General features: G+C 43.2%; 1 long non-coding RNA gene across 1 annotated transcript; it reads right to left on the bottom strand.

The window, feature by feature from the left end:
* Positions 1-1,018: 1,018 nt before the first annotated feature.
* LOC126539145 (uncharacterized) lies at positions 1,019-9,951 on the bottom strand. The gene is made up of 3 exons (XR_007601241.3): positions 7,848-9,951; positions 6,753-6,857; positions 1,019-4,087 (listed from the first exon to the last, which is right to left on the bottom strand). It is a non-coding gene; the product is annotated as an uncharacterized lncRNA (long non-coding RNA).
* Positions 9,952-10,202: the final 251 nt, after the last annotated feature.

Raw genomic sequence — 10,202 nt, 5'->3', positions numbered from 1 at the left:
CTCGAGGGCACCCAAGGGGTAGCGGAGGGATCAAAGCAGGGCGGCCTGTGGGTTGAGGCCGCGGAGGCCGAAGCATGCCAGGTCGTGTTCGCATAAAAAAATTGGCTCTCCGCAACAGTGGACAGCCGATCTTATACACCCCTGGCACGCGCAGGCCTCGACGAGTACTCAAGCCAGGGACCAGTCCGGGTTCTAGATTTGGTGTCCCCGTTACCGCTTTGGTGTCCTGGAGGCCCTACTAGAAAATCCTATTTGTTTTCAAACGGGTTTCATCAAATAGGGTTATGGAACGGGACCCCGTTTGATCCTGTTCAGTCCTGACCTGTTTAAATCCTGTTTATTCCTGTTTAAACCTGACCCGTTTAAATCCTGTTTAAACCTGACCCGTTTAAATCCTGTTTGATCCTGACCCGTTTAAATCCTGTTTAATCCTGACCCGTTTAATCCCGTCCTATCTAACCCAGACCTGTTTGCCCCTGTTCAGACCTATATTTTGCTGCATTCATACCTGGTCCTTTCAGAATGGATTGATGTTGCTTAATATAATTTACTCTTAAACCTATTTTGTACATTTGTGTATTTGCGATCAGCATTGAAGAGAAGTAGATCTGCATTATGTTTGCAACAAGAATGCCACTTTCACATGTAGGTTTGCCTGGTACATTGCTTGATACGAAGATAAACACAATTTTCGGCATAAATTGATTAGCACTACCAACACTGATGTGATACATCATGAACAAGTTTTGTATGACCCACGAGTACGTTCTCTATGTATGACCTACAAGAAAATGCACCCTGAAGAAGACTGTACCTCATTTTCATATTTACTACTAGTATGCAAATGTAATTCTTGCAGATTTAGTATTTGTTCGATTACTTGTACTCGTTTTAATGCAGTGCTTTTTGTTGTAATGGTTTGTTCACAAATCCACAGTAAAGCGTAATTTTGGGGCGAAAAATGTCAGGCAAAGTATTGGCATGTACTTGTAAGTGAAAAAGACAAGTATACTTTACGTAGGTATTTCTGTACACCAACTTGAGCTTTCATTAAGCCTGAAGTCATCCGGCTTAAAAAAAAGCATGTCATAAATGTCCCAAGCACTGTTTATTGGACCTTCTAACGGTATTTCGATGCATCCAGTCTGCCGAGAGAAGACCGCTGGAGTGGGTTGCTTGGGTGAGAGCGAGCAGGACACCTGAAAAAGTAAAGCCAATAATTTATCTTGACTCATGCAACAGGTTGGCACATAGGCAAATTCGCCTATGTTCCCACAGATAAGAAAGGTTCAGCATTCCGGTCATAGGAGATAATGAATAAATCTTATTGAAAAATATGTGGTTTCATGCAATGCCTATGTTTCAAGGGAACATGGAGTACTGTGGGAGAATAAGCTGTCACAATTAGCAGGCGATTGAAGCAAGTGTTATAGGAAAAAGATGGACACATCGTTTGATTAGCAATAATTACTAGTATTGAAGCAACAGAATACAAACATGAAATACCTTTAAAAACAACACCGACAGGTTGAGATAATAAATTATTCAGAAACTAAACCCTTCTGCCAGCAAAATACCGTAGTGTACTGGCTTTGACATTGCGCTGCTCAGGCAGAGGGCGTGGGATTGAATCCCGGCCACAATGGCTGCATTTAGATGGCAGGGAAATGCCAAAACCCCTATGTAAGGTCTATTGGGTACACGTTAAAGGAGACTAGGGATCCCGCCAACTTGAAGTTATAAAAACCGGGGTAAATTTCGAGATAAGCAAACTCACAAAAGTAGAAGGCCCTGGCCATGCGAAGACCATATAAAGCCTTTTAAGGTAGGTGCCAGCAGCCGCAAAATTTCTTGCAAAAGCGAAATATAGCAGAAGCGGTATTTTTCCGTAGATCACTTTTGCAAGGTATTTTACAACTTGACACCCGACATGTTGGGCATCTACGGGCAACAGCAATTCTTGCACAGATCATAGCAAACACTGTTGCACCTAGGTATACATAGACACATAGGTATAGGTACAGTCGCCGACTGATTTTCCGGACTCCGAAAATTCGGACTTGATTACTCGGTCTGCTTCACGGCACCGCCATTCTCCCCATGGACCATAATGTATAACAACTTCCGAAAGTTCGGTCGCCTTGCAACCTCTCGTCTGATTTTTCGGACACTCCTTGAGCCAACTTGATCGAGAGCACCATGCACCGACTCTGACCGTTGCATGGTTCTACTTGCTGAACGACATTTTTGTTTTGAACGGAGCCTCCTTGCTGCCCCACGAAGTGGCGCTACTGCAAATCCCTGCTCATCATCATCGTCTCTGCCTGGTTTGTAGCTACAGCAGTTCCGGTCTCAGCTTAGTATGCCATGTCAAGACAATCCAGCAGCTGATTTGTTTGTTTCTTCGTGCACGACGCTGCGAGTAGGCCAGGTTTTTTGTTTGTGCAACTGATGTCGGCGTGACGATGTTTGATGAAGCAAGATGGGCCAATTCATTCCACTAATATCTAGAATAGCTACCTGTAAGCACCACCTACCTTTCAACAACATTTGCAAAGCAAAAAACCTCATCCTGAAAAGTCTGCACATGACGACATCGGTAGCATCATCAGCGTGGGGCCTCAAGATAATTCGGCAAGCCAAGAAATTACTGACAGCACGAGTGCAAGCATGCCAACAGGAAATCAGTGGCTGAATAATGCACCTTCTACCAACTGGTAGACAGTGCATTTTCGCAAAGCCCTAACTATAGCAGATCATTGTTCAGGAGTTCCCGAATGCACAACTCTATGCCATTTTCACACAGACTCTAGGGAAGCACCTCTGCACAGTTGCAAGAAAAAAAGCTAGATGCCCCAAGAGAAATGAGCCCACTCAAGCCATGGAAGTTGTGTTTACCTTGTCTTCCTACAACTACTCAAAACCTAGGACTGCTGTTTTGCACAAGGGAACAAACGTCAACATTGGTGCCTCGCCCAACACAAGTGGTCTGCGCTGTAGAAGGTGCCATAAGTCAGCCCACAGATGTGGCCCACACCAGTGCTGTCAGTGTGCTGTACAAATTGCAGAAGCACAGCCTACAAGCTTGTCTGCCTTAGTGTGATCGCACCAATGAACGAAAACTAACGAATCAAGTTTGTTTCGTGCCGAGAACAGTTGCCTCATGCTGGCTTGGTTTGTTGTGTAGGCATGTAAATAATGAAAAGGCCTGCATCACTATCTCTGAAAAAAAAAATCATGTAACAAAGCACGTACAGTACACAGGTGCAGTGTCTATCACATACCATTTCGTGCAGTAGAGGCTACACCGGATAAACCGGCCAATGTATAAATGACTGGCAGCGTGACCAAGCAAACTTGATGCATGGGTCAGTTAGCAGTGGTAGTGCACTGCTCTCGGCGCACATGCACCTATGTTTGAAAGCTGCTTGATCGTGACAAAATATAAAGACAAAAGCGCTGGAGAGATATCTGAGGCTTTTCTTATATGTATGACGAGGAACCTGGCGCTAGCTCCCCATGCAGAGAATTACTAGACAGTGAGACTGCTTCTTATCATTGTAAAACAAGTGTCACGCTCACCATGTTTCTGTGCGAACAGCATGTATTCAGATCTATTCTCCCCCTTTCACCTTTTGCACAATATCACTGTGCGAGCAATAATACTGAACTGTTAGTAGCACTCTGTCCTGTTGCCTCCTTTCTTTCCTTGTGAATTGTGTGCTAAATAAGGCTTTTTTTGGTGAAAGAGTGCTAGTTTAACGCATAAACTAGCGCCATGGCACTTTGCAATAAAGGACTGTTCTCTAAAAATTTGTCCATGCAGAACAGTGTCAAAAGAACACCTTAAAGAAAGAACATGAGTGTATCTATCATAAAGACCAATCCTTGTCTTTTTTCCTTAACATAATTTTCAATACCGATATTGAAGTACAAGCTCACCATATTATATCACCTTGTCAATGAAGCAAGGCACAATGGTGCCCAACTGTCGCGGGACCAACTTGGATGTGGAGATCAGCGCAGATCAGCAACATTGCATGGTCTGCTTACACTTCTTCTCCAGGTCCAGCCATACCTACAGCAGCTATAAAACAAGTGAGCTTAGAATCACAAGCGAAACAATATAAAAAGTGACACTGAACAAAGCAACTTTCGTTAAGCATAAATAGGATCGAAATGCTGACATTATGCCCATAAGTAACTTCACTTTGAGCAACAAAGCATCCAATTTAAGAAAGATTATATGTATCAGCTATCTATGTGAGAAAGATTAATCGAACGCCCTCTATTTGCCATACCCCTCCCCTTATGCATGGATGTCTCCCTGACTGAGTGAGCTGATCCCAGGTATAGTGTAATTAAAGGTTGTCACTTGGTGGGCCAATCCCGATACCATTGCATGACTTGTACAATAATTTTAATGTGTTGTAATGCTGGCCATCCTGCAGGCACTGCAACATTATAGCACCCATATGCTAATGGTATTACCTGATAAGGTTAATAGGTGTCCCCAGAAGCATAACTCTGCATGTATACTCGGAGGCCATTATTATAAGAGAAGCAATGGCAGAGGTGAAGCTTTATCCTGTGCCATATGCAAAATGGCCGAGCACGCCCAGCTTCTGGTTACATTCTCACTTGTGACCACTGCAACAGGCTGACTGACATGCGTAACCAGCAGTTTGTAGGACCACATTTTCATACCCTGCAATTTGTTTTACATCTGAAGAGATCAGCCTCAAGCTCCATGATGCGCTGCACTCAAGAAGCATTATAAACTGGCAACATTTAAATGCTATGCTGCATGGTTTGTTGCATGCTTTAGGAATTTACTTATTTATTATACACATAGCTCATAGGCTCCAGTTGGAGTATTGCATGAGGTGGCAAGAAAACAAATTCTGAACAAGGAGAACATTCAACAAAACAAGTCAGACCAAAGAAGAAAAAATAACATACTCTCCTAATGGGACTATGTATCTGGCAGCTAGCTTCTAAAAAAGACAATTAGGAATCTTTTACTACTGGTAGCGCTTTAGGGGATGGAATGTAGAATTCCAAGCTTCATACACTTTTAAGCCACCTTTCGTGGCTTTTTGTTTTGAACTCCTATTCTCTGTACTATTATAGAAATGAATACCCCCTCCAAAATAAAACAAAGAAAAACATGTAATGCACAGTAATGTAACACAATAATGTAATGCACAACAGTGAATACTTAGAAAAATGTAATTAAGAACATGGAGTCTATGTGGGCACAGATGTTAGAAGTCTACATGAAAGCATAATAATAAAGGTGGGCAAAGCATTTATGCTTTTGTCGGGCAAGCTGCAGCAAGACATACAGGTAAAGCATGCCTCACAACACAGTCCCTAAAAATATCTGTCACAATACAGTGAGTAGGTATATCATGCATATCTACAATAGCTCCTAATTATATTTAACTCAGAGGGGGCTACCTATGTAACTTGATCAAACTGAAGGTGGGCCAAATTCTAAATATACGATTCAAGTAGACAGAAAATGGACGTTATGAAAATGCATCTACAGCAAAAGTGTTGTACATTGTTGTTGTACATTATGTCATACCTGCCAACCTGTGAACATAATATTTTGTAAAAATGCTGCAGACACTAAATTCTTTGTTGGGGACATAGCACACATTATTTTAAAGCTTGCTCTCAGCACCCCCATTGTTGCATACACACACACATTATTAATAAAGGGAAAATCGCACATCTACCCGCTCGTAGCAATTGCTACAAAAGAAACCCGTACGGATTCCTCGAAAGGAAAGCCTCACAATTGAAAAAAAGAAACCGTCCAGGTCTGGGACTCAAACCCGGGACCACCGCCTTTCCGGGACAGCCGCTTTACCATCTAAGATAACCAGGCGGCTAGCAGATGGCCGGGCCAAGTCGAATTTGTCGACAACATGAAGCAAAGGCAAGGGTCTGACGTAATAGTTCTGCGGAAATGCGCAAGGTGTAGAGAAGTAATTAATAAAGGAGAAAAAAATATTATGTCAAACCCTTGCTTTTGCTTCGCGTTGTCAAGTAATTCGACTTCGCCCTGCCATGTGCTAGCCAGCTGGTTATCTCAGATGGTAGAGTGGCTGCCTCGGAAAGGCGGTAGTCCCGGGTTTGAGTCCCGGACCAGGACGAATTTTTCTTCAACTGTGCGGCTTTCCTTTTGAGGAACACATACAGGTTTCCTTTGTTGCAAATGGTACGAGCGGGTGGATGTCTGATTTTCCCTTTATTAATTACTTCTCTCCACCTCGTGTGTTTGCGCAGAACTATTACGTCACACACACATTATCAACCATTATTTAACTTGTCGTGCAGCACGAAAAGCAGCAGCGAACTTGAAACCAGTAACTGACAACATTTTTTTTTAGATTACAGAGCTTTACGCTGCTTCAGGAATTTATCTGACTAAACTTCCTAAAAGCACGTGCCCCTCTGATGTTCTCGTTAGAGATATTGCATCGCTAATAATAAAGCAGTACAAGTACCATTATAACTAATTTTTTACATGCATTTTAACAATGTCACACCATCAATCTCTCAACAGCTTTAAAACATCTTAACCAACACAACTTCATTGTCTTTCTAAAATGACATTAATAAAATTGTAAAATGAGCCCACATTTGTAAACCCACGAAAAATTCAGGAGTTTCCAAACATGGATGATACCAACAAAATCTGCAGCTCTTGTAAGTGGCAGCAACTGCTTTGCACACACCTTGTCACAGCATGCACATCAGGTACTTTTCCGTGCTGTTGAGGCTGCAGAAGTGCCGCAGGTGCATATGTGGAGGTGCCTCTGGTTCACAAAATCTTGCCATCCCTAAACAATAATAAATACTTATTTATTGTAATCCCTGCTGAAACTGCAAACTTGTGATATAAAAAGATCACGTCATATTTTGAAAAAAGTCTCATACAACCAGTTACATGAAGCTGCAACTGGTTGTGCAAATATCTGATTGTAACATCACAGGCGGTTAAATAACACGTAAATCGAACTGTAGAGAACATGAATCTACTATGAAAAGGTTCACACAAACGTACAGCTGTATAACGTGAAATGTGAATTGTACTATCAAAAAATTCCTTAGGACATGAAAAGCGTTCCAAAACCTAACTTGTCTATGCGGCGCAACAAAGCACTGCTCCCAAAGGACGATGCGCTTAAAATTACAACAGACCACCTCATTTCTGGAGAGACAATACAGAAAAGAGAAAGATTTTTCGATTAAAAAGAAACATTGCTTATGTAATTTCGGCTTCTCTGCTAGATCGGAATCCTTTACAAGTACACGAAAACACACAGGACACTAATACACGTCATCTGACGACACACTATAAACAGAAAAATTTCCATACAAGCTAAAAATCTGGCCATGCGTCGACGAAGAAATCGGGTGCTATCTCGCGCAGCTGTTAGCTGTGACGACGACACATCGACGTACTACTTCTAGAAATGACTATACCATTTCTTAATGAAAAATTATGTACACAAACAGTAACTTTCTTTGCTTGAATTTTTGTGCCCATTTAGATCAAAGAACCACCCGCGCTAGCGTGCTTCATAGGTGAAAGTAAATAAACCACAGATAGAGCTGTTGGTAACATGAATACGTTTTAGGGCAATTTCCATGGAACTTTTTGCTAAATGTGCACTGCGACATGAAGAACAACCATTTGAAAAGCACATTTATAATTCTTGCTGTTTTACAAATCCGCATCCGGTTGTTGTACGGATCTTGCGATACGTACAACAACGCACACTTCACGAACCATAGACAGGAAGAATGCGCGCAAGCGCCGGACTTACCTTTCTAGGCGTACTCGGAAAACGCTCCTTTTAGCGTCACAGGTGCCGCGGCATCGACTGCACCAACGGTCCTTCCGGCGCACACACTGTTGAATTGCGGATCAACTACAGGACGTAAGAGCACAACTTTCACCAAATTCTTCCGTACAGCGCGATACGATGCGACAGTGCCAGAGGAGGAGATCCTGTTCATGAGCCCGGAACAAAGGAAGCGCGAAGGGTCATATCTTCGACATCGGCGCACCACACGAAGGATACTGCGGGCTACATTACGCGGTCCCAGGGGTTTTGTGATTCTCAATGCATACAAAATGCACCACAATTTCTCTCGGCACAGCGTACACACGATTAAACAACTACATCGGACGGCGTCAATGCAGCAAGCACTCACATGTGGCGACAACTGAGGACGGCAAAATAATATCACCTGTAACTTTACCGGCGCTACCTGTGCTGCCATCTGTAGGCCGCCACCGAAAGCGACCGTGCTTTCGGTGATCTCATGGATGGTGACGGCGTTGTAATTCGATGTTATGCGAGTCGTACAGCGTCTTGTACGACGTGTTTCAGCAACGTTGCTTTTAATAGAGAGGACAGCAATCTGCGTATACGCCGTATAGACGTCTCACCCACTTGAAAAACACAACAGCAAATTTTCAGTCTGTCGTATTTTGGGACGTTGTGACTGTCGTTCTGTTCTCTGTAGTGTGACGCCCTGTAGTCGAAAATTCTGTAGTTCCTGATCAATATTTGATTAAAAATTGACAGAGGTCATTTTAAGGTTATGTAAAATTATTAATACGAAATAAAATAAAAAAAATAAAAGTAGAAAAAAAAATGCCTTTTGCCTAGGATTCGAACTTTGGACCTGACGGTTCCGAGACAAGCACCTTACCACTGCACCACGCCGAACATCACTGCTGGCGTATGTTGAAGCTATGTCAAGAGTGTAAATTGCTGTCTGGGTTGCTGTTTACATTTGCATTTTAAAAGCCACGATGCGCTTTCACTTCACCGCGTCAACTGCCGCATCTCTAGATGAGCAAAAGTGTTGTTACCATCGACAGGTACATCGTGGAGTGCTAGACCATCGATTTTGCTGTAACGATATCCATATTTCATACGAAATTCAGAAACAGACAACGGTGACCGGGGACACTGAGGGTTGTTACTGCTAATTTCGACAGTTGTCTCTTGCTCTTTACACTTTTGAGCTCGCATATAATTCGTGTGTTCAATACAATATAGCTACATAAACACTCGTGGGTGAGTCTTCATCTCGACAGAATACTGGCTTCTCACGGCAGCGCTGTACCAGATTAATGAGACCCGAGCGAGACAGCTTTTCACGCAACTTTGTGGAACAATCCAAAACTTCTTTCCCGCTTCGCATATGCTTGTGCAATATTTCTGGGAAATTAACTAATGTGTCAGTGTAACCGCACATGTAAGTCCACAGGCCTGTGTGCCCCATCTTACCAAATAAAACAAAGCGGATACGCAGCCATTCCCGCAGATGGTATGATTTTGATCAGCGGCCGATTTTGAGGAGGCCGGTAGGGCGTTGCTGGTGCCGCGTCGTCACGGCACAATTATAACAATTGGCAACGTCGACTTTAATGCCGGTGTCGGTGCTATCAGTACTGCCGGCTCCAAAGAAGCACGATTGAATACCGCGCAAGAAAAAAAGTACAGTGTACACCACCGATGCGAAGCTGACATTTTAAAGGGCCGCGACGGAAAGTGCTTCTGTTGCGACTTCAGAACTCTTGGCCGTCGCGACCGAATGTTTCTGTTGCGACGTCAGAATCGCTGTCGTAACGTCAGAAATGTCTGTCGCAACTTCAGAAACGTTAGGAACTTCTGTCGTACAACAGAAATTGCTGTAGTTGCAGCAGGAATTCCTGTGTCTTTTTCAACTGGGCAGGACCGGGAATCGGTTTGAAATTCGCAGCTAGCATATCGCAGTTTGGTCTGTGAATGTTCCGAGGTGGTCACGCAATTTCTGTAGAGCTTGATAATGGCCCCAATTTAGCACTAGGGGCTAAATTGTCAGGATGTCGAACAATAAAAAGTTCCTCCCCAGTTCTATTCAAGCATTAAACTCGTATGCATGATACCATCCAGTATGGTTGCCACAAAGCTCCAGAATAAAGCAGCTTTTGTGCCAAACAGGCGACCCTATATGGTGCCACTGTGTCCAGTATAAGCCAGTTTAGTTGCAAACAGGGCCCCTGTTAAGACCCATTTCTGCTTGAACTGGTGGTGCCTATACCTGCTTGCATGCCAAACGGGACCCCGCTCAGCCCTGTTCATGTGTGAACTGGTCCAGTTTATACCTGTTTGCATGCCAAA

This window comes from Dermacentor andersoni, chromosome 3 (assembly GCF_023375885.2).
Source record: "Dermacentor andersoni chromosome 3, qqDerAnde1_hic_scaffold, whole genome shotgun sequence".
Classification (NCBI taxonomy): domain Eukaryota; kingdom Metazoa; phylum Arthropoda; class Arachnida; order Ixodida; family Ixodidae; genus Dermacentor; species Dermacentor andersoni.
The sequence above is the reverse complement of the archived record's forward strand: the minus strand, read 5'-3'. Positions and strand labels throughout refer to the sequence as shown.